The sequence below is a fragment of the Acanthopagrus latus genome, chromosome 24 (genome assembly GCF_904848185.1).
Source record: "Acanthopagrus latus isolate v.2019 chromosome 24, fAcaLat1.1, whole genome shotgun sequence".
Classification (NCBI taxonomy): domain Eukaryota; kingdom Metazoa; phylum Chordata; class Actinopteri; order Spariformes; family Sparidae; genus Acanthopagrus; species Acanthopagrus latus.
The window spans coordinates 9,755,885-9,779,877 of NC_051062.1; the positions used below are offsets into that span (position 1 = coordinate 9,755,885).

Sequence of the window (23,993 nt, forward strand, 5' to 3'; positions counted from 1 at the left end):
ATAGCAGTACTGATTAGGGTGGCGAGGTGGGAGATGACAATATGCTTACTGCTGTTCTTTATCCGGACTCCAGCTCCGCCGGTGCAGAAGGCACTCCACACTCAGCGAGACACTTTCTCTCCAACCAGCACCGCGGGCAATTAACCCAACCACCTGCTGCTCGCCAACAAATTGCCTCTCGTCATTGCCAGGCAAAGAAAGCCAAAACATCAAGACTCTCCTCACAACACCCAGAATGCACATGATTGCAGTGGCATACAGATCCATTCTAAGGAGGGAGAAATACACTGTGTACATCTACGTGCGCACACCTTATCGATCCTTTTATTGCATGAGGTGTGGGATGTACCATATCTCAAAAGGTCCAAGGAAAGTGTGTTCATCCATCTTAAAGGCAGAATCTGGACCCAACCAACATCTGTGATCGATGAGGGCAGATATGGTGTTGGGTGGGGGGGGGTCAGAAATGCTCGCTATCGCAGGACAACACTGAAAAATGAGTCGCTATAGAATCAAACAGACACAGATACATATATACCCATATGTTCCCTTTAGTCTTTGAATCAAACAGGCGAAGATGAAATGCCTGATAATAACAGCTGAATGCAGTGTGCAGTTTTGCATATTAATAAGAAGGATGGTGAACTGATAAACAGCTACATACGATTAGTGACTCTGAGAGATCCGGAGTTTATTTGCATGTATTACAAGGGTGAAAAACCTAAGCATTAAGATGGAAATCAAAAGGAATAAATAACCGAATAGTCAAGCGTTATATAAATAAAATTTGATTTGATTTGAACCCCATTAGTATGAATCAGATAAACAAGTACTGTCACATGAGTCAGCGCGAGTTAAAACACTAAAACTCTAAAAATGAGTTTTAAAGAAATTAACTGACGAGAACTCCTCAACCTGACCCTCACCTCTACTTGAGGCTAACGCTTGAGGCAACGATATCCACTACGAGCATAACACACCCGAATATCTGACTGGTCAAACTGGTGGGCCGGTTGCATCGTGGGTAATTCAGTGCGAGGTTTTGATAAGACAAAGAAAATGCGCAGAATAAAAAAGACGATATCTCTGCTTCTCCTAGATCAACTTTGACCCTTTGTATATATAAAAAAAAAAAAAACCCCGACCCATCTTGCTATAGAATCAATGCTATAGAGTGTGAATTGGGTAAAAAATATAATTAAAGGGGCATTCCACATATAACAAACAAACAAACACAAGAACCATTTTATGGAGTAGAGTGCGGAGGATGAATTGAGGAGTCTCATGGCCTTGTGAAAGAAGCCGCTCTATAGTCTGGTGGTGCAGCAGCGGATACTTCTGCATCTTTGATAGGCATCAGTATTAAAATGAGACAGACATAACCATTTAAAAGTCCTTTGTAGTACAAGTAATGATTACTTGCAATACCAGTGTAACTGTAATTTAAAACCTCACTAACATTTAATCCACGTCAGTAAATTCGTCTGAAAACTGAAAGGATGGATATAAGTGAGCACCAGACTTTAGAGTCAGCTGAAATAAGCAAATGGATTCTTGTTAATGTATGAATATATGAATAAAACACCCACTGTATTCATTATTAGGAGCAGTGTTGAGATTTATAGAAGCGGTAATAATCCGATCACAACATGGGAGCTGCTTTCTGAAGCATTTCCACGTTCATTAACTCCCCTTTCTCCTTTTACAATCAATCCCACACTGAGACTCTTGCATTGAGATTTCCAAGCCATAAACAATATGATCTCACTTTCCTGTTAATGCAAACAGTTAGAAGGGTAGCTAAATTGTGTTAAAATGCACAGACACACACATTAAACTGCTCACAGGGCATCAGGGGATTTTCAGCAAACTTTGGCATCACGCACAGGTTTGAGAAAAATTCATCTGTTTGTTTGACGAGCGCTCCCCCTCGTCCCTCACTGGGTCAGCACAGCACACCCAAGTGTTGACAATCTCTTTCAAGCTTTTGGACTTGACGCTCCATAATGGCCTTTCTGATGGCCTTTCCACACCTCCCCCACCCTCCATTGTCCATACAGTGATGAAATATGACCTGATCTCTGTCTCGGCTGCAGCCTCTGTCACACCTCTCGCCTCACAGCCTCAAACCCTGCCACTTCAATTTCCTCTCTGCCTCTTCCCTCTGTATCTTTTCGGACTTTTTCCTTCGCACTTGTGTCGCCTTTACCTCCCAGAATCTCTTATTCAGCCCCCAAACAAGGAAAGCGTCTCACCCTGAAGAGAGATTGCTTAGCTCTCTGTACCTCTGCCATGTCAGAGGTTAAGCCTCTCAGTCTCTTCTTCTCTGAAATACAATCTTTGTCATTTTCTCTCTGGATATCTGAAAAGCAACTGATGCAGCACCACAATCCACAGTAGACTTATGCTTTGTATCCAAAGTTGATATGGAAATGTGATCTTATGTCACCAGATCACACAATACATTCACATATAGCATTTAAGTACATCTATATTGGCGTCTCCTGCTGCGCCTCCATCTGTTTACATCGCAGTTAACCATGCCCGACACATGTAGATTTGTGATCACTTAGAGACCGTGACATCTTACATACCTTGTTTTGAAGGTCTGATGCCAGAATCAGATTTTGGCATCAGACCTGTCACTTGTCACAGGTTTGAAAGGATGATAAAAGCTGTATTTAAATGATATGAAAGCGCAACCTCGGCTAAGGGTGCAAGTCTTTGAAGCAATACGTGAGCAAATGTGTTGACAGAAAGTAAATGCTGAAGATCATTCAAAGGCACATCACATGCTGGGAAAAGTGAAGGTAAAATGACATTTGTGAATTCATTTATCTTAAAAGGGTCCGCATATAGTGTTGATGTACCCTGATATACTTGGAAAACAGCTCACATGCACCGACTGGATACTACCTCGTTTACCTGCTTAAGTGGAAATAACAAGATGAAAAAGTAAGGGTGTCTTTATATTTCTCCATAAAAACAGTTGCTAATTTACACATCCTGCAGAGACAGAGCAACATTAGCATTCATTTGGATTGACTTTTCTTGTCTTGTAATAAATTGAAATCCAACATTTATTTTCCTTTTAGCTCCGATTTTGGTCTGCACCAACTACCGAGGGCTCTTCAGTTGCTAAATGCACCACTGTGTTCATCAGCTAGCTGCTACCTTTGTCTGTCTACCGTTTGGTGCTAGGTAGGTAATGTTTAATCAGAAAATGGTTGATTAAGAGTGGCGAGAGGGAATAAGTGATATAAAATCAGTATCTTTTCTATAGTGTGACAAAGGACACTGTCCAGCCAGAGTTACTGCCGTCAGGGAGTGACATTGCCATGGGGGATGTGCTTGGTCTAAGACAATCTTCCAGAGGGTAGTGCAGATCAAGCGGCATCCAGGACCCAAAATTTCCAAGCAGAACATTGCACTGCAGCAAAATGATCAAAGCGATTCTCTTCACTTGACAGCGGTTTAACTGTTGCAGCTGATTGGCTTTACAGCTGTTGTCTAACAGGACGAGGACTTTGCCCACCAGCAATCGTTTAACCTCCAACTTCATTATCTTCACAACTAGCAAGGAACTGCAAAAGTGTGTCGTCTGTCTTTTGAAAATTAGCACATGACCGCTTTCGAGGTTGAGCAGTGCAGGAGATACTTTTGTTAATGAACCTGGTTATGACAATATGACCACTTGTTGAAAACCTATTACCGGATCCATCATCTGCTATTAGATGGACCATCACCACGGCTGTTAATTTCCGGTAATGAGTCATTATCTGAACTTCACACTGCTATGGCCTTTTTGACTTCCCTGTTGTGTAAGTGACGCTGTTCTTTCACAAGGATCTGAGTGGCTGTGAATGAGCTCGATGACCTCTGATTGCTTGAGAAAACCGCCAGCACAAAGGTAGCAATCTTACGCCTGAGGCACAAACAGACAAATCTTTACATCTAGCTTGCTATTGCATTATTTACCCCAAAACACGCCACTTGGTATGATGCATGTAAACAGGTAGAGGCTGAAAGAGACGCCAACAGGTTGCCCATCAACAAACTGTGCAACGTTTGAGTTCTTATACCCTCATGAAAATGTTGTTCTGCTGCGCTGAATTGCCTCACCGTGGCACTGAGGAAGATATGTCAAAATTGCTTTTTCTGTTTCTCTCTCACTCTCTATCTCTATTGTGCAGTATGCTGAAGCATCCCTGACAGACCTCATCCACACCTTAGGCCATACATGAGTGGACAGCAGAAGAAAAGAGCGAGTTTTTAATCCAATATTAACAGCACGGTGGCATTGCAGTGGAAAATTACTGGGTTTTTTGCATGAGGGAGATCAAAGTCATTGGCCTTATTCTGCCTTTGGTGCTCTGGATTAAAGTCACCCTCTTTCCATGGACTCCTGATCGCCTGGCAACATCAAAGCAGATAGCACAGGCATCTGATTCATCAGAGAAAAAAACATTTGTTAACACACTCACTTAAACAAGCAAGTGTTAAAAGAAAAAGGAAACAGGAAACGGTCAAATAAATGGTAAGATATAAATAAAAACTTTCAGCAAGTTGGCAGGAGCCGCCGTTCAGTCGGCTTCTCCAAAGGCTTAGCAAAGATCCAGTTGGCAGCAGACTGTCTCTGCAGAGCACAGATGGATTAGAAACCGACAGTCCAGACCATGCTAGCGGACGTCAGAATGACAGATGTGTCACTTAGGCCCAACACATGCTTTATGAAGGTCTTGGATTAGCTAGAACTCTCCAGCATAGTGGGAGTTGTGTGTCTGGTGTGTGTGTGTGTGTGTCTGCTTCAGAGGACTCCATGTGAATCATGTTGCCATCTCACACTTTAGTTCAGCGTGGAAAGTGGCTGGAAAGCAGCAAAGTGTGCAAACGTGGGCTTAACGGCTCGTTCTCCGCATCCCCAGAAATGAATTCCTCATTATTCCGACCTTAGGCTCGTCAGGGATCTCGGCTGTATGCATTCACGCGTACATTTACAGGCAATTTAATGTCATACTTACATCAACTTTACTGTTTTCCATAAAAAAAAAAAAAAAAAAAGTAATACGTGGTGGAAAGAAAAAGTGCTGTGCTGTGCTTTAAAAGGGAAAAGTCATTTAATCCTGGTGTCGCGTGTGAGAGGTGGAATGAGTTTTTCTTTCCTGTCAAATGAAGCTACTCAACTGTGCTTGTGCAGGAGAGGAGTTTTGGTGGAAAAATGACAATTTCTAAATGGTCTTAAACTCTGAAAATAGCGACGACGTGTGATTTAAAGCCACACCTCGCCAGACGTGTGACTGCATCTGAAAAAAAGGGGAGCAGCCACGAGGGAAGATGAAACAAGACAAAGGATTAATAAATTATAAAGTAAATAACCTGGGCACTGTATAATTTCAGCATAATTCCAAAGGAAGACAGACACTATCCAAGCGTGATCAAAAGCAGCACATGTGGCACTGCCAACTGCGACCCATTGGATTTAGCATCACTCATTAGCAGCGTCCGCTCTCATTAACTGACATCTGTATCTTAATTAAGCAAAAGAAGACAGGGATAGATGCAGGTGGCTGTCCAGGCTGGCCACTTAAGCATCCAGGCAGCGTTCCCTCTCACCTTTATTGGGATTTTAACAACTTTTATAAAGGTACATGGGGCAGCGAGCAGCACTCTGTTTGGATTGCTAATAAGGCTCACATGATATTGCTGCTCCGCTCAGGGCTTATACAGGAAGGTGACTTAAAAGAAAAACAGCAGAGTCTTCACTTTTTTGTTCGATGCTTTAACCCACAAGACCCCATGGTCTTTTAAATCCTTGACATAAACCACATGATCCTGACCCCTGTCCTCCCATGAAATCTGCCTACAGCCTCATAAACAGTAAGAGCCGCTCTTGTGCTAATGCAGACTGCATTCAAACCTCCAATTCCAAGATATTCTATTTTACACAAGTTATTGATGGACTGGCTTGTTTGTTTGTCCTCTTTTGTCATTGGAGAGTGTCAGTCGCGTCGCCAGAATAAAACATTACTGCAAACCTACATTCAGTTTGTCATTCGTAAGTATCTTATCAACGTTTCTACAATATGTTTCATATCTGGTCTGATTACATGTGAGGTGACTTTCATGTCAGGAGAACGATGGGATGCTGGTGGCATGAAGAGATGGCTGCCAAGCCATCGATCACTGTTCAAGATGGTGTTTGTAAACTCGAAACCACAGGATATTTCTAATAAGAAGCTGGAGCAGTTTCCAGATGAAAACTAGATATTTTTAATCGTGTAAGCCAAATTGTGATCTTTTCCATTTCCTAAGTAGTGTATGTGAACGTGATATGACAGGTCCATGACTGGGTTGAGAATGAACGATACAAATGAAGAATAATGTCCTTCTAGTTATTTTCTGTCATAATCCCATCAGTTTTTTTATTCCTGTACACAGAACTGTGCTATTCTATGTTAATATTTTCTATTTTTTAATCACGCACATTAATTGAAGTTTGAGAAAGTGCTTTCTTGCACAGGTAAGATAAAAAGCATTAGCCAGAATCAATTTAGAAAAAAATTCCTTATTAAATGTAACATGGCAGGTGCTCTTAATTTTTTGTATCCACAGTTAAGACCTCTTTATTGACAGTTGAATAGGAGAAACTGCTGAATGCCTTTTCACTTCTAATTATCATTTTCCCATTATTATCCATTATGTATTCGCAGTTACTATTATCAATCAATTATGCAAGCAGTTGGCGATACAGTCAGGGAGAGCAGGTTGTGGCGATGTGAGCGAGGGCAATTTGGATTTTAACATCCTCTCTCTGGGTGTTTCGTCAAATGGAAACGCAAATTAGATTTCTGACATTTACATTGGGTGGTTTGACCAGAGGAATTCATGGCATAAAGATGTAGAAGTCAGAGGCACCACAGGTGTGTGAGAGTTAATTGGTGACACATCTGAAAGCCTGCAGCACAGTGTGGATTACAGCAGATGGGAGGACCATACCTTGGGTTGGCAAGCTTTTACAGCACAGAGTTAAAATATGATTTACCTGTGCACAAATTCTGTTGGCCGTTCATTTGTCCTGGGGTAAAAAAAAAAAGGGGGGGGTGTCTTCAAAGTAAAATGGGGTGTTAAGTTGCTCTTTAAAGGTCAGGTAAAGATTCTTGTTACAAAAAATAACTATGGTAAAGATGAGGCGATCTGTTTGTATCATGCACATGCAGGATACACATTCATGCTGCTTTTAGACCTCAGGAACTTGATCCTCTGATGAGTGCTGAATTCACTGAGAGTTGACTTGAAGTTACTGCTAATGTACAGGCTGTTCGAGGTGAAAAAACACATGCACGTGCAACATACGACGGTAAAGTTTTATCTTATTCGCTGACTTCCATCCGTCTGTTAGAGCAACAGGAGACCAAAGGAAACGCCGGGCTATTTCCTACCTTATTATTCACCCAAGGTCAACCCAACCTCCTGCTTTGGCACTGGCCCTTGCATTGACAGCTGAGAAATCATACATTATGAAGGTACTTATTAAAGATACGGTAGTACAAAAGTAAAGGCAGTTTCTTGAGACCCACAAAGCTTGAGTTCTCCGAATTCCATTTCAGAATATGCAAGAAATCACCAACTGTGGAAGCTGAGAGGGAAAAGTTACACCGCGAGTTCTTTAATAATGAAGCGATTCTGGCCCGACATCGCTGCATTTCCAGCGCGGAGAGAGGGGCACCTGATGAACTTGGGAGCTGAAATCATATTCCAATAAACCAAAAATTAATTAGGTCGATATGTCATTACTAAGAAATATGCTGTGGGACTCAACACTGTACTTGTTTAATTAGGCTCCATGAATATCTGATAACCTTGTCAGTTAAAGATCGAGAAAGCCAGACTTTCCTCAGCGTCTGTTGAATAGCTGCCCTCGAACGCAGCATGGGGGGCTGTTATCATCATCATCACCATCTGTCGGCACCATATACACCATATTTATATTTTTATATATATATATATATATATATATATATATATATATATATATATATATATATATATATATATATATATATATATACCACCACTGGATAAAGTATGACACTATCTCAGCCAGGGCTGTTGGGTGCCACCTTAATACATGCAGCCATGATATTGTTATAGATAAAAGCATCCATCAGATAGAAAAATGAGCATCTATTTATGTATTATAGGACGTTTCTGTGTGTCCTGTATCTCACACACACATAAGCCTGCTGTTGAGTGATACTCATCATATCTAGATGAGATGCTGGCTGTCTCAAAGCCATCACTCCTGGCAGGATCTGCATCCCCTCCTCCTCTAACTCCACTTCCTTTCCCCCTGCTGTACCGCTCTATCGACATTCAGTCATCCTGACTGATGTTTCAGTCACCTGGGATTAAAAATGAGGCAGGGGTGATGGATCACCTCCATTGTGAAGGATACAATTTTTTAAAAGGGCCCTACATATTGTAAATGACACGCAAAACCACAATAAAATATACTGTAAATTGAGAGCAGCAGAGGAGATTAAATGTAAAAGTCAGCTTTTAGAAACAGTTCCACTGTTTAAAAACGTGTTAATTTGACTTATGGGATTCTGCAGGAGGCTATTACACATTTCATACACATTGGCATAGAACATTTTCTACAGTGGTAACTTCAGGACAGTCTTTTCATTCAGCTAGTGAACGCAACTACCATGCAAAGGCAGGTTTCTGACTTTAAACCCAGCCAGGACTTTTATTGCTTGTTACTTCCCCCTCGTTTCAGCCTCTTTTTACTGTGGGCCGTCTAATAAAGTGAGAGTGCCATGAAAATAGTCTTTACAAAGACATTTAAACTGAAATGCTCCGGGGCAGCAGGGTCTGATGCTCCCTCTGGGAGAACTAGTCAAAAAATCAGCTTTTTAGAAACGTCTTTCTGGTAAGTTTTTGGCACAGCGGGGAATAACTGCTTCAACTGTAAATGAGATATGAAAATGAATATGTAATATGAAAATGATCAACTTTAAATTACAGATTCAACCGTATCGGGTTTGTCTCTGCTCAGCCATAAATTAGATATGTCAGACAAAATATGATTCATAGGGCAAGATGTCATAGTAACATAAAACACTAACATGCTACAAGTTTCTTGGGGGGTTGCTGGAGAAAAGATAATAGGAGATGGCGAAAACAAAAAACACTGATTCTGCTTAAGTGACAGGATGCTGCCATCATTTTAAAGGAATCATGGGGGCTTAAAATCATATATATTAATAAAAAAAAATCATGAAATATACTAACCATAATCTCAATCCTACTTCATCACCATAACATGCTAACATCTGCTAAATGGCACTAACAACAAGTCACCACTAAGGCTGATGGGATTGCCATTTGTTTTGTCTGTATTACTCATCAAGGGCTCGCCAAAGTCGTTATAGTTCATCCTTAGTGAGACATGAATGTGTCGACCAAATTTCGTGCCAATCTATCCAGCCGTTGTTGAGACAAACCAAGAAATAACCCCGCACCACATTTAATCAAAAAAGTCGTGTCACAAAACATCATGGGTATAACCAGAACAGGAGCACAAAACGAACACGTCTTCAAACATACTCGTGAGGTGATGTGTGAGCTTCCTAAGAAGAGCGCTTTTCTTTGTCTTTGTGGAAACAAGCTCGCAGCTCTTTACGAAGACTCCCGTCATAAAGGCAAACTTGTGACGGGCAGATTCCTGGCACCTGCAACATGTGCCTCTGTTTACAGACATGAGTGTAATAGACCACTATGTCATTAACCAGTCCACTGAACTGACTAATAATATGACTTACATGAGGGAGGCCAAACCACTGGGTGCCAGTTAGGTTTTTCCGCTGCTATCAATTTCACAGTGCGTGTTGTCAGCCACTGTCATTTCCTCCCAGTGCAGACCTTGGATATAGGTAATATCTGTAGCACAAATTAGATTTTTCTCTCCAAAGAAAACTCCTTGGACTTGATTCAAATACAAGATGGGAAAGTCTGCTTCCAGAAAAAGGCAATCTGTCGGTTTGGATTGGCAGGCGGCTCGATGTAAATCAACGACATGAGAGTCAAATTAAAGAATCACCCAAATTATACCGATGTTTTTTTGATTGCCTGATTAAATTTGAGAACAGCACTAACCCTCGCCAAAAAACAAAACAAAATACGACTTCTACAACTTCTTTCAGCCCTTCTTTAGCAGTCTGAGGAATTTGCAGGCTTAGAGCCGCAGCTTTTGATTCTGCATTAACACCACTGAGGCTGAGCCAGGAAATGCTCCCGCATCCCTAAAAAAAAAAACGTCATCCTACTTAGTATCAAAGTGTTCTCCCCCAGTTTTTCTAATTGATTCCCTGCGGAGTAGCGCTGCTCACTGGCATGACATCAGAGATTACGAGGTGAGACGGGGCTGCGCTTTTCTGTTCTGCCGATTTGAAGAATAAACATTCGCTCGTGTCAGCGGAGAGGAATAAAACTAAAAAGGTGATCACGGAGAGACGAGTTTCCTCTCTTTATTTCACGTCAGCTCAGAGGGGAGATATTGCGAGATTCCAATCTACTGTCTGATGTTGGGTCATTGAATACTGCGAGCTAAGAAACAAACACAATAATCACAGAGTGAGGGAGGTGAGAGACGGCCGTCATAACAATCCAACCCACACAGGCAACACAGAAACAGGTCTGCTGGACGAGATTGTGATAGTAATTACAGAAGTGATCCTGCAGAGGCTGCCAGCATGATAGCACGATAAGGAAGGAGTCGAGAGATGAAGAGAAATAAAGAGTATTTTAACAAGTTTGCTCAAGGATTACAGCACGTTAGCGTGATTATGAAAATGCTAATAATTAAATCATGATGCCAAAGCACCTTCTATCTATAATTTATAGGTGCCTGAGGAGTTTGAAACTGAATAAACAAGCCGCAGTAATCCCAAGAGAAATATTCACCGCCAATTAAGGATTTTTTCTTTGCAGCCTATCAGGATGGTTCCTCAAAATCTAAGCACTCACAAATTGGATCAAGTCAAAGTGCAAGAAACACGAGCGTCTGATTCAGAAAAAGATATTTCCCTGCTTATAGTGCAGTCTAATCACACGCTTTTTTCTAAAATGAAATGAAAAAAAAAATGCTACATTAATTAGAAACTCCAAACTAAATTAATTTGATCCTCATCAATCTCATGGCCCGGCTCGTGTTCGGAAGCTGCCAAGATTTTATGCCATTAGCTACATATTTCATTTTTGCTGTTTCACATGTGATTTAGCGTGCCATCTGGTAAAGCAAGGACGGCAATCCAGGGAGTCAATTGGCTCGATATCATACTTCAGATATGCTGGCTTTGAAGAGAATTAAGATGCGGCGTGGAAAATATTGATAACCGTCCCCACAGTGCAAGAGTAGCAGACGTCTTCCATGCAAAATCCTAATTAAATGAAATTACAGTGAGGTATGATTAGTATGAAAAGAATAATGTTCCCTGTGAGTTATTAAAGTGAGTTTATTAGGTTGTTGACACAAATGAAACTTTGCATCAGTAGCATTTAATTGGCGTAGCTGTTTAACTTACTGTATATACTGCTGTACAGAAGCCAAGAAAGACCCAGACTGCTTTTTAAAAAATTGTCATTATCGCTTCTAAAAAAAAAAAAATAAAAAAAAAAATCATTATGAGAAGTTAATCATTTTGTTATCTAAAGGTAGGAAAGCTTGACTGATTATTGTAAGAGTAGAGCATCACACTGACACACTGCTCATACAGGCGTAGCTGTTTAAGCTGCTGCAATACTTTACTGTAAATACTGCTGTACAGAAGCCAAGAGAGGCCATGACTGCAATTTTAAAACAAACAAACCATGTAATTATCTGTTTTTTTGATTGTCATTATCATTAGTTAATCATTGTGTTATTTAAAGCTTGATTTCTTGAGATAATGACATAATTTATCACATTTATCACATCATTTATCACTGCTCTGACTGGTGCTATGTGTATCATTGTATGGAAGCCAAGAGAGGCCTTAACCGTTATATATTTTTTTTTTGTTATGCCATCATTTTTATTTAATTTTTTTTGTCATTAGCACAAGTTAATTATTTAGTTAGAGATAGAAAAGCTTAAAAAGACAGTTTGTCATGAGAAAACTTTTCAACATTCATGATATAAATTAACTGTTTCTGAATGCTTGACCTTGTTAGACAAGCTATGAGGTTATATATATTATGGCTAATTATGGATAGGCTTACATACATGTATCAGTTAGAAGCAGATGCGTTTTTGTCCAGTTAGCTGAAATCAGAAAAAATCTTCTTTGGCACAAGGAAACTGGAAGAGAAACTACCAACATATATCATTCAATTAAGTAAATAGTACAGTCTAATTCATATAAATTAATTAAGTGATATGTGTTAATCTGACATTTTCATCTTAAACCAGTAGCTACAGATGTTGAGATACCATTGTGATATGATAAACATTTGAAATAGTAAAATAAAAACAACCCTTTAATCTCTCATGATAACAGGTTAATTATCTCATAGTAATAAAGATTGAAAATGCTGTCCTTGTCTTCCATAGTGTCGGGTAGTTTAGTCCTGAGAGGTCCAAACGAGGGGGGTGAAGACCCTCCAAGGGGCCTCCAAATAAAATTGAAGGGTCATTATAACTTTTCTCTAGATGCTGTGGCTCCAAGGGTGCCTGAATGCTGGAACAACAAATACTGAATGTTTCACTCAATTAAGTACGGTAAATGAAAAAGGTACTTTTGAGAACAACAAAATAAACACAATCTAACTATCTTTTCATTCATTGTTTAGTTGGATAATTATTGACCTTCTAATAAGGTTTGAGGGGCACTGCTTTAATATTTGCTTTTGTTGAGTCCTTGAATGGTTTAATTAGTTTAATCAATTTGAATTCAAGTGTCTTAAAAGAATGCTCACAACTTCTGAAAGACGCCGAGGAATCTTAACTACCTTTTATAAAAGGGTCACACACACACACACACAAAAAAACAATTATTCTTTTACAATGCATTGAATTTAATAAGTGCGTTTGTTTTGATATGTTCAATATTATTCAGAAACATATTGAGTAGGTCTATTTGTCAGATAAATGTTGTGGTGGAATGAAAGCAGTGGCATTAAACAGAAAATGGGTAAATCAGAGAGAAACCAACACATCGGCAGCTGCAGTCCCTCAGAACTGCACACCGTCAACCCGATGGTATGATCTGTCTGTCAACACAAGCGATTGGTCGCAACCAGATACACATCAGCGCTCAGTCGGTGTGTGGAGGGCGAGTGGACCAGTGTGGGGAGAAAATCGACAGCACGAGAAAGAGAGCCAACGAGAGGGAGTGCATTAAAAGGAAGACAAGCCTGAGAGGAAAGTGCTGCTGAAAGCTGTAAAATTACAGATAAATTCACAAGCAGCGTAAATGGTTCATGGAAAAAAAAAACGATAGAAATAGGAGGGCCGCGCTCTGCGCTTCATATAACTCTTCCTGAGTCGATTCTTGTTATGAAAAACAGAGGATGAATATGCATGGAAAATTATCTGCAAAATAAAGACTCATATGACCTTTCCTGTCGAGTTGAAGCATCATGATGATAAATTCATGTCCGTTCATGTCAGAGGTCTGAGGAAACAATCACCCCAGAATTACACAAAAAGATGTATGAAAATGTTTTTGGAATTAATGGCATTAGTTAAGGAAGTGCAACAGACCAACTCTCGAGTGATCTACTGTGCACATCATACTTGTTGCTCATTCCGATACTGGGGTCAAAATTAACATTGGAGCTTATGAGGGAGTTGGCCGGCTCGCTTGTCGTTTGGAAGCATGTGCAGCCAAAAGTACAAGTCTGCTTGCTTCCAAAGTTACATCCCCGCCACCAGAACAAATCTCCCTACTTGTCTGATGCATTAATTATGAATGCGGAGTGAAAAACTGTAGGGCGTTAATAAAGATTAAGAGGCGTTTCCGAGCTTCTCTCCAGTCAAGCGATGATGTGATGAACATTCCCCAATACACACCTTTTATAAAATCCCGATGCGTAAAGTACGATTTAGCGAAAACCACGCTATCTGTCAAATGCCAGTTAAGCCCAAAAAGTCCCAAGTGTCGTGCCCTGTTTAAACTTGTTATCACTTTTTCTATGTTAAGGTATGGCAAAGCACCAAGGTCCCAACGAAGAGTGGGTTACAGTGCGTTTCTTTGCGATTATTGCGAAAATGGTTTGGTGACAATCTACCAAAATGGTCTTTTTTTGTGTTTTGTGTTGTCTTTTTGCCCAGTTTACCTCCACTGCTCCGTCCCAGGCTGTTCTCCCTTGACACCTGCGTTGCATCACCTTTGTTAGGTCAGCCGGGTTCCTTGAGTTTTTCCACTCGTTCCCCTCACCGGTGTGTCTCCGCCTCACTCCACCTGCACCACATATCCTCATTAGATTAGTGTGTATCATGGTTTGTATTTTAGTCCAGTCTTTGTGAAACTTTCCTGTCAAGTTTCCCTGATTCTGAAAAAAACCTTCAACAAATGACATTCCTGCCTGCCATCTCATGCGTTTGGGTATGCCTTCTTTGAGCTTGACAGTCATAGCACACCATTCCCCATCATTCCACACAATTTGATGTATTTTTGGCATATGTGCGGCAAAGCTCCTGGGGTAAATAAGAATAATAGGTATTGAGGCCCTGCACATCAGGCACACTGAATAATGGGCGACAACAAACAAATAGTATACGTGGACTACTGTGAACGGAGTGAGCAAGAAAACTGGCCCGGACTGATCATAATTCCTTTCCCTGATTATTATCTTAGTCTGCTACTGCTGCAGCTACCTGGACTTCAATCTCTTTATTCATGTCACATTACATGAACTCCGAGCGTCCAGCATTTCGCGTCGCATCTGCCGTCATCTTCACGTTCTGCACAGTGCACCGCAGCGGCTCAGAGAAATCATTATTGGAGTGGATCTGCTGTTGGGAAAGCGACTAGAGAAGGTCAGCGGGCAGCGCTCGTGCCCTCGGCCAGAGGAGACGAAGGGGTGGATGGGATATCCCCCCGCGTCCTGTCTGGCCTCGGTGAGATTACGAGCGATGTAATAGGATCGTCCATTTTCTGTAATAGAACACAGAAAGGCTAAGCCCTGGCTTGGGTCTTACTTGCACCCCGGATCACCACCAAGGCAACAAAAAATATATATATAACTCCGTCTTCCCCGTGCTCAGAGGAAAGGAAGCTAAGCTGCCTTTAGACGTGAGTATAGATACACAGCAGCTGCTTTGCGCCACAATATGAGGCTTTCAAGGCCACAAAAATCCCTGCTGAGCCGTAATGAGAAGTGAATAGGCTGCGATAGGGAAGGCTTTGGCTGGATTTGTTTAGTGTGTTTCGTGTTCTTTAATTGGCTCATTTGCAAACTGATGATACACGTTCAGTGATAATGGAGTACTGTAATGGATGACATTCAGTGAAAGGCTGTAACACAAGTCTGCTTTTTTTATTGATGACTCAAAAACGCTGCAAACAATCTGCCTGTACGTCTGACACATTGAGGATAAACACTGTGAGCTCTGTTCATAAAGATAAAAGAAGCAACACGGCATCATGTTTGTGGGTCTACAGCAGCGGTGAGGGCGAAAAAAAAAACAAACAAAAAACCTTAATTTGGTCTCTGGTGGCGTTCGACTTCCATCCTCAGCAAGTAATTTCTTTCCAGAGTTGCTCCCATGAGTATATCTCAGAAAAGCCTTCAAAGGCTGTGAATTTGTATTGTCAATAGATGTTTTGTTTCGGCAGGGGAATGTTTTTCACACGCAATTCCGTCTGAAAAGATGTATTGATTGAATCATCCTGTGAGAGGGTGGTCATCAGACACAAGCAGAATCAACTGCTCATGAGAATCTGATACCCCCCCACTCCCCATTGCTTTCTTTGCTCTTAAAGAGAGGCTACTCCAGGTTAAACTGACTCCGGCCAACTGTCATCCGTCTGCCGAGGTTGCCATAGCAACTGCATTTCATTGCTCAAACAAGATGCGGTGCAAGTTAGGAGACTCAAATTCTCAGAGCTTCCCAGGGCGTCACCAGCAGACGAATACATTCAGAACAAACGTGGCTGCAAAGTTTAAAAAAAGAATAAAATAAAATAAAAGTCCTCACATGATTTCAATTCAGCAAGTCAGTTATCAAAACAGATAAACACTGACGTCTGTTCCCCGTCCCGAGGCCTGGAAACAGTCACCATCTGTTCTGACAAATTCCCAGAGAGCAACATTTGAATTCCTCCTTAATGAATGCTCAGACGCTGCAAGTGTAGTCTGCCACCGCGGTGCTGTTGGTCTGGGGATGTTAATGAAACCTGAGGAGGGTGCGAGGAGGGGGAAGAAAATAAAAAAACGTTGACAGCTACATTAGCCACATCTAATCCATTCAATTCCCATTATTTCAAACAACGGGAGGCATAAACAATGCATCCTCAGCCCGCGAACGTTTCCTGCAGCTAAAGCGATTTGATGCCTAACTTCTGCCCGCAGGGGACGCCGAGGGAAAGGTAATGAATACAGACTGAGGAGGAGAAAGGAGGTCTTTTCTCTGTTACCACGTCTTGTTTGCATGTGCCCCCGTATGTATTATTTTATTGTAGCATCAAGCGCTCTTCACAGCCGTGTCAATGCAGATAACAACAACCTCGTTTCTCTGGCTTCAAGGACCTGCAGTGGGGCAGAGTGGAACAGAAAAGACAAGTAGTAAAAAAGAAATTCATGTTTGAGAAAGACAAAGTCCACTGTGGTTCATAACGCATCAGAAAGTCTTACGTCCTACATCTAGCTGTCTGACTCGCCCCTCGCCCACTCAGGCTGAGCCCTCCGTAGCCTTTGCATTGAGGCGTTTGCCCTCCGTGATTAAAAAAAGTGATCCACGGTCAGCGATTGCCATACTGTCCGCACAATCTGTGCTGGTTTTAATCAGACTGCTGCATTTATTCACAAATGAGACATCCAACTTTTGAACAAGGCAGTAAAAGGATGTAACTTCGGCGGATGAGTCATTCATCTCTCGTGTTTTTAGTTCTGCAAGTCACTCTTCTCTTCCTGCGGTATATTACAGCAGATATGAATGTGCTTTTTATGTAATTCTGAGCAGCGTTTTAACCTCTTTTGCCGGCGTGATATTCTACAGTATGCAGAGAACAATTTATTGCATAGGCAGTAAGCACTGTCTTGCACATACTGAGTAAATGTCAGAAAGAAAAGATGGGTAAAGTAGTGGTAACATTTGTGCTTTGTATATTTAGTAACAATTATTTTTTGATTCTGGTAGTTTCAGTCCTCTACACTGATGCACACGTTAACTGAATGAATGAATGAATGAATGAATGAATGAATGAATGAATGAATGCACTTGCTGATTATACAAATGGCTCACAGGACCACTTTGTTGGCAGCTCCTGATAAGCAGAAGGGATTTAACTGTTTAACTATCTGACATCACACAGTCCTGCGGTTGGTATGTTTTGAACCGCAGCAGACGTGCATCGTTTCCTGTAAATCCTGTTGCAGGTTGATCTGCAATCTGAATCCAATTTAACAACAGAGTCTGCTTGTCAAATATCCAGTAACAATGAAAACTGCTATCTATAACTTTAAAAGTGAATGGCTGAGGAAGTATTACAGGATCAATATGTAAGAAGTGGAGTTGAAAATGTACCATCTATGTATCAGCTAGCCCCGGCCTGTCCAGGTCCAAAGCTCCTGCTGGTGGTGTAAACCCCCCACACTTCCCCAGAGCTACATGCAACATCTCTGGACAGTGCACAGCTAATTGAGTTAACTAGCTAACGACAGCTACACTTAGCAGCAGTTAGCGGCAACTATGGTGATACGTTTGACAACTGACAAATTCTTGTTGCAAATTTAAAAGACATTAAAGTTGCATTTAAATCACTGAATGCTGAGCTGCATTATGGAGAATAAAGGCACCGTGTTCTGACAAGCAGTCCACTGGTCCAAATTTGATACAGCCAAACCAAAGATATCACATTTTTACTCCACACTTCATCTGCCCTTTCAAAACCAGGTGCCAACATTACCCAAAATGCAAAGTGAGTACCACTGAGTGATATCACTGGAGGCAATCTATACTTTTATGACAAATATAGTAATATTTCTAGAAATTTTAAATCAGAAGAGAATGCTTAATTCTGTTCTTAGAACTGAATTAAACCAAATAAACAAACTGACAAGAACAACACAGTGTCATACTGTTTTACTTATATTTATATGTGGCGGACCCTGCCACCTTTAAACAGTGATCTGGGGACCTTATTTCCCTCTAAGGAAGGCTTATGGTTTCATTACCTTTCCAATCTAGCAAATCTTACCCTTCTGGGTTTATGGATTATTTTCCAAAACTACTAAGTGCACCTTTAATATTCAAAATGTGTTACTGTAATAAAGTACTTGATGTGCTATGATATTTTCCACTGCTCTTTAAATATACAGTGATAAAATGTGCATGCCCCTCCTCTCTACTGAGCTACAGTGAACATAATTGCACAGTACGTCGGCCAGAAGTTATCAAAAGCCTCAAAATTGGACTGATTTAGTGCAACAGACTCCAAATTAGTTAATTACCAAAAAAACTGCTGATTGTGCCCAACAAGAGGCGAACATGCCTTCTTGGATGAAGCGCACACACATCTTATCAGGGTGCCTGGTGGGATGAAATAAAGGGATCTCCCGAGGGTTGTTACTGACTCAAAAGCAAAGTCTATTCCCTCATTTACATACAGTACTCTCTGTCTCACCCTGCCTCACTGCCCCTATGATAAATGAATCAGATGGTGTGTCAGCTTTCATTTAATTATGTGTTTTTTGGTTGAATCCTATGAATGAATCATCTAATTAAATGCAAATTTGTAGGCAGAGAATTGACGGATACGAGGGATATGTTTTACCCTTTGAGATTTTTTTTTTCTGTTTTTGTTGTGTTTAATAAGAACAGGCTGGTAACGAAAAAGGCGAGCACGGAAAAGGGGAAATCATGTTAGGAGCTTTGGCGAAATGAGCTCGCCACGGGGTGCTCCGCTTCCCCAAAAAACTGGTTGTTGACCTCCATCTTACAGGGTGCGAGTGAGTAACAAGCTCCCGGGAGAGAAGCACATGAAAATACATCTTCTTAATGCCGGTCTTTTATCTTCAGAGGTATGAAGAGCGGTGGATTCTGCACTTTTTTGTCTCGGTTATTCATTAATTTGCAACCGTGCTCACCATAAAAGAGATATTAGTTGCACTCTGACCTGCCTCCATCTTTCCAAAATACATTCATTATTGCAAACATTTTGTATTCCCTTGTGTTTGCCTGAGTGCTGCTGAAGTTCTTCTGTGCCTGAAGAACTCACCTTGCCCATTTCTATCAAAACGCAGCGTTAATGACTCTTTTAAAGAAGCTAATTGTATAGATTTTCTGTCGTATTAGACCTTCCACAGCAGAGGGAAGTCAAATTAAAGAGAAGTGAAACGAGGTGATACAACATGCAGCAACCGCTGCAGGCAAACACGTTCAAAAATCCTGAGGGGAACCCAGAATGCCTCGTTTCTCAGCGCAGAGGTATTTACTCCGACAACACTGAGATCTGTTTCTGTAAGAGAGCGAAGATGAGGTACAAACACCCGACATCTTGAGACCTGGTGTAGCACTTTCTGGGTTTTTAGTAATTTTGAGCTATTGGAGAGTTGATTTTAGTCTTGATTTCATCCAATCTTCTCCACTTTGACACATTTCAGAGAGCCCACTTCGGATGATAAATTGTATTTCTGTAGACATAGCTTACTTTTGAACAAACTGAGCAATTTCAACTGAATGACCCTGGAAAAGTTTATGGTGTTAAGCAGCATGATTAACATTAACAGCACCACAGGTTTTATCCTCACTAGTAGTTGTAGTTTGAGAAGAAATTTAAACTCTTTACATTATTAATGAGGTAAAAATACAGACTGAATAACATAAATTTCTCTATGCGTGAATAAACAAGCTGTTCCAGAGGAAAACAGGGTGGTGAGCGGTGGTGTAGCATTATTCTACTCTAATTTACCACATTTTTTCTCCAATAGGAAAGGCTGACTTAATTTATGACATGATGAACATCTCTATTTATTTCAGACCCCAATTAAATTATCACCCCAGTGTGATAATTGCAATGGTAATTACCGTTTATTGTAATTACAGGGCGCGATTCGGATGGACAACTCACCAAATGATTGAATCGGTGAGCGGTCCGTATGGCTTCACAAATCAAATCTATCTATAGGTTAATAATATATTTCAGGACCTAATACTGAGCTTCAAATTACTTTTTCCACTGCACGCTGCTTTCAACATGGAGCGTGAATAACGCAGCGACCTCCTGCAGTAAGTATACATTGGAGTACTTATGTATCATACTAACTTTAACTTCCATCTATAATGTTAAAGGTGCCTTACTTTGCAAACATTTTTAAACATTTCATTGGGTGTCTAGTACAATATTTAATAAGCAATATTATTTTGTCCATTGCTGCAGCACCTCATTTCACCCTCTGTTTTTAGCTCCTGTCTCTTTAAGCTCCCCCCTTCCAAGTCTGATCTGAGTAGTTACTAAAATGGCTTTAATAACATTTTCAATTTGACTTTTTAATCTAATGTCCTCCTCAGCCGCCAGTGTTGAGCTTTGGAGGAGGTGTGCTTTGTACTGTGGGGGCGTGGCCAAGAGTGCCGAGAGTTAGTTGTGACATCACAACTTTACAGAAGTCCTGAGGTACAGGTCCTTTATACTTCCCAGTATTTATACAGCAACTAGACCTGCTTAATGATCTAAAAGAGGAAAATCTCACGTTCTTCAATACGGGGCCTTTAAGCTCAATTTATAGATGTGAGAATAACAGTGAATTCAGTTTATATGCTCAGAAAAATAACCAGTTTTGAAGAGTGTTTTTTAAAATTACCCACTCATGCCACACTGAGATAAACCAAAGCAAAGGGTAGATAGTACCGAAAGACTGGGCTGCTTATCGATGCATATGTACCACCAATGCTTGTTTATGTGGCAGCTCCCAGATAAGTTGCGCTGCCTTATCTCCCGTTGCGCTATCAAAGAATTCAAGCTCAATTCAGCACAGATTTAAAGCAGCATCTGGCTCCCCGTTACACCCAGGCCCAGAGGAAAAGCCTCCCTCGGACGAAAAAAGGGAAAAATAGCAAAAAAATAAGAAGACATCTGTTCTTTCATCTGAACCGCTGCAGTCCAACGAAGAAAAACAGAGGTTGTCAGCTGGCGAATTAACACGAACCGGTTTACATCTCATTCGATTACGAGTGGTTTTCAAATTTGACGCGAATTGGAGCTCAAAAGGATGTGAACTCTTTCATCTGGAGCTGATGAAGCTGTCGCGAGATGCGCCTGGCGTGCCCCACAGGAGAGTTGTTCCACTTCTCAGAGAACGTCATCGCCATCACCGTTGACACTTTTATTTCCTTTACTGACTCTAAATGTGCTTTTGTGTTCAATTATCTCCCAGCATTCGACATCTCTGTTTGTAAAAACCTCATTAATGCAAAGCTACAATTTCCTGCTGCACACCATTAAGATAAAATATCAGTACTAGCAGCTGATGAACACATCTTAAGCTTAATATGGTGCTTTTTTTAAAACTCGCAACAACCTCTAGGCAGCTGATATCTAATGCTGTCGCTAACTAACTTCAGTATAATTTAAATGAACTACCTGTAGCAACATTTAAATTCATGTAGCGAGCAGGAAGCTGCAAAGTGACAGACTACACGAGTTTGTCAACTGCACAGCAGCAGTTGGCGTTTTTTCCTCCAGGTCTCTGAGGCGCTCTGACATTTCCATATGAAATACATCTAGTTTGTCAAGGCTCCTGAGTGACTTCAAGCCCTGCAGCCTCCTCCTCCTCCCTCCTCCTCCTCCTAAGGGCTGTATGTCGCAAAAAGCATTTGCGGGTTCAAACAGGAACGCTAGATTACACCCAAGGGACACAAACACCAGCGCGCAACAGGAGCAAATTGGGAGCTGAATGAAAGAAAAATCAATTATGTCGAACCCCGTTATTAACAATTAGTGCTGGTGAGGGGGCTTTCTCTCACTTTTGTTGTGCCTGATTGTTTTGAGAGTGGCATCCAAGGCAGCTGGGGCTGTTTGTCTCACTATTGTCTTCAGTACTGATTGCCACTGCCCAAAGGGGGAGCTTGACAAAATGCACTTTCGGCAGGAAACAAACTCGAACTTTGGGGTCACAAAGCTTGGACGTTACCGGCGATGTTCCAAATCATAAAACTAGCACTTCGTGAGTTTTTAAATATTGTGCTGCACATGTGACACATGTTCAACTCGTTCAGCTCTCTTATCACAGTATGTTGACCTTTAAAGAAACAAGTCTATATACGCTCAGAAAGATGCAAATTAAAGTAAATGTCACTGGACTTTATAGACACTCGCTGCAGGAAATGTCTGCAAGTTTACCGCGTGAAGTCTTCTTCTGCTAAAAAACTCTGACATACTAGAATTAACCGTTTATGCAATAAAGATCTGGGGGGTAATTTAAGGTATTATGATGGCCAGTAGCTTCTTAACATTTTCTGTAAACAAAAGATGATGAACCTCGCACCCTGCTGCACCAAATTTAACCCTGAGCTTGTTTTTAATCACATGCAGTAATTGAGTTAATTCACCACTTAAGAACTGAGAATAAATAAGAAGGGAGCCTAATAGTGTTAAATGAGAAATTAATTAGGGTAATATGTCATGACTTTAAGTGGATCACAACCTCTACCAACTCCAAATGTTAATATTGTAATTGGTGCTGAATTAAACACTTTATTGGAGGTTAAAAAAAAAACCAAACAAAACAACTCAAGCATTCCTACCATAAAAAGCAAAACCTCTGTTACTAAGAGTGTATTGTAAAAAACAGTTTTGTAAATCATTAATCAACCAAGTGAAAAGGTCAGCTAGTCTGTGCTATTGATTGACACCTCATTTGACCAGTTAGGAGCTTCTGTGCCCGCCCTGTGGCCTGCAACAGCTGACGAGTGATTTCATAGGAGACCCCTCCCCTCTCTCCTGAGCCAATCACACACTAGCCTCTGGACGATTGAGTCATGTAGCCAATGGCATAGTAAATCTGTAATTCTATGCAAGTTTATGCAATTTTATGCAATTTATCATAACCTTTTTCCAATTTTTGCACTTTTGTTTGGGGATTGATAATTGATATTTGATTGTTGGCAGCTGAATACTACTTAAAGAAAATGCATCACTCGTTAAAATGCTTTTTAAAAAGTGTAAAAAAGACAGACAAGACGAGTTGCTGTAACTCTGGGTGCATATAAAGGTGAACTGGCTCAAAAGTGGAAAAAACTGAAATAAAACACCTGAAATAATAAGACTTTGATCGCAGTAACCTGCTTTGAGCGATCATTTGTTCCACTGTACACTTAAGATTCTTTCCTCACACTTTCACACTGCTTCTCTGCTGCTCGCAGACATCTGACCTTTCCTTTTAGTCTCCGCTCCTTATCACATCACATCTCTGCTCTGATCCACTTTTTGTGGCCAAGACAGATCACAGGGATAAACTTTCCTGTACCTGGCTAATAAAATCAACTTCTGATTTTGAAGCAGCTTCAAAGTTAGGAACACAGTTCAGCTCACTTATCTGTGTAGAGGACATGTCTGAGCTGGCTGATCCGCCCTCGGGGCCCTTGCTGGCCAGGCTGGGCGACCCCTTACATCCAATCACAGCTGGTGAGAGGCTGCTTGGGCAATGATGAGCAGCTGGCTTTGTCACATTAGCCGTGACCGCGTGCGACCCCGGGGTGGCTCGGCAGCCTGCCGGCTCACCAGGAAGGCCTGGGAGGGAGCTCGGCACGGGGATCGGGGAGAGAAATGATCCGGAGAGGGCGCCGA

At 41.1% G+C, this 23,993-nt stretch overlaps 1 protein-coding gene and 1 long non-coding RNA gene across 3 annotated transcripts in view; one reads left to right on the forward strand and one right to left on the reverse strand.

Annotated features, from left to right (window-relative positions):
- LOC119015499 (neural cell adhesion molecule 2-like) overlaps positions 1 to 23,993 on the reverse strand; it is a 499,946-nt gene that overhangs the window by 4,540 nt on the left and 471,413 nt on the right. The window contains exon 24 of the mRNA XM_037091542.1: positions 14,323 to 14,447. The gene's annotated coding sequence lies outside the window, so the exon portion shown is untranslated. The remainder of the gene's footprint in view (positions 1 to 14,322; positions 14,448 to 23,993) is intronic.
- On the forward strand, positions 953 to 7,777 carry LOC119015508. 2 transcript variants are annotated; one of them, XR_005073370.1, is made up of 5 exons: positions 953 to 4,537; positions 5,398 to 5,877; positions 5,996 to 6,055; positions 7,400 to 7,523; positions 7,608 to 7,777. It is a non-coding gene; the product is annotated as an uncharacterized LOC119015508 (long non-coding RNA). The 2 variants fall into 2 exon arrangements; XR_005073369.1 differs by having other exon boundaries at positions 953 to 5,877.